Raw genomic sequence first — 1360 nt, 5'->3', positions numbered from 1 at the left:
AAAAAGGGTATGGTTCCGTCTCCCCTCTTACGTCGCTAAGTTTCGTCGGACCTCCCACTTCCGATAACCCCACACCGCTTTGTCCGCTGGTCCCATCTTATGTCCTGGTCTATCTCCTTAATCGCCGCCGAAATCACCAGCCCCCGTTCCCAAAATCCATCACGGGATGTCCTCGCTGCCAACTACATCTGCTCCCATCTACCCCGCCGCCCCGTCTCCCCTGAGTCCCCTCTCCCAAACCCCACGGTGAATTCAGATCCGACATTCCGGTCTGGCGGGGAAGGCAGGTATTGCGGCCAAGCGACAACGATGATGATAAGGAAGACCCTGGGGCCATGTGACGGGAGCAAGTCACACAGACACAGGCGCTTCCTGACCAGCAGGAGACGCCGCAATGGCTGCGAGGAGGAGGTTGCCAAGCGGGAGTGAGGAATCTCCCGTGGTAGCCGGGGCCGCTGCTGATTCAGACAAGGCGAGTAAGAGGGATGCAGGCCATGCCAGGGCCGCGGAGGCGTCCACCACCGTACAACATGCATGGAGATGAGGTGGCGGCTCGAGCTGCAGCGGGCGCGGCCATACGAGCTCGTCGTCGGGAGGAGGGAGGCCACCGAGGGCATCTAGCGGCAAAAGGATCAGCTTTAGGTACAGATCGAGCCGGTGCTACTGCTCTCTAGGGCTCTTGCCGCGCTGCACAACTACAAATGCAGGTACGTGTTTCTTTCTCTCCACATATACTAATAGATTTGGTTGTGTTTTGTCCAATAACATCAATCTCCTCATTGCAAGAATCTGGGGAGGGGTTATCTGTGGAGAAGGCACGGCTTGGAGATCTGGAGAGGCTGCTTAAGACGAGGCAGTATTGTATCCAGGTTGCTGCCTTGTAACATGTGGTATTCCATGAGCTGTCGATCAGTTGCAGAAAATTGTCTTCCATGTTCTGAGAAAATGATTATCTCTGTAGATCCTGCCGAGTTAGACATGCTGCACACGTTTTAACGACATATCAGATTTCCATTCTTGAAGATCACAGGTGCATTGTGTCTTATATTTTTTAGAACAATTAAAAATATGTAGTAGATGCAACTGCAGACCTAGGATTTAGTTCATGTCCTTTGTGGGTACGCCCAGGATAAGATGGTACTGGTCAAGATGTATGTTGATCTTAGCCGCTTCTTATGGACACATGAGAATTTTTTGTTTTCCTTTCTTAAAGCTTGTATTTGTTTCTTTTTCGAGAAATGTATGTGCATAAATTGATATTGGAATTATCGAAGTTTAAGATGTGGGAATTATATATATTTCCGACTATGTTTAACTTTTTTGAAAAAATTATTTTGTCCCGTTGCAACGCACGGGCATT

General features: G+C 49.6%; 1 long non-coding RNA gene across 2 annotated transcripts; it reads left to right on the top strand.

The window, feature by feature from the left end:
* Positions 1-155: 155 nt before the first annotated feature.
* LOC123099909 (uncharacterized) lies at positions 156-1203 on the top strand. Of its 2 annotated transcripts, XR_006448296.1 has the most exons (3): positions 156-707; positions 787-869; positions 962-1203. It is a non-coding gene; the product is annotated as an uncharacterized lncRNA (long non-coding RNA). The 2 variants fall into 2 exon arrangements; XR_006448297.1 differs by having other exon boundaries at positions 787-1203.
* Positions 1204-1360: the final 157 nt, after the last annotated feature.

Source organism: Triticum aestivum, chromosome 4D, assembly GCF_018294505.1.
Source record: "Triticum aestivum cultivar Chinese Spring chromosome 4D, IWGSC CS RefSeq v2.1, whole genome shotgun sequence".
In the NCBI taxonomy this organism is placed as follows: Eukaryota; Viridiplantae; Streptophyta; class Magnoliopsida; order Poales; family Poaceae; genus Triticum; species Triticum aestivum.
Note: the sequence above shows the minus strand (reverse complement) of the source record. Positions and strands in the feature narration are given on the sequence as shown.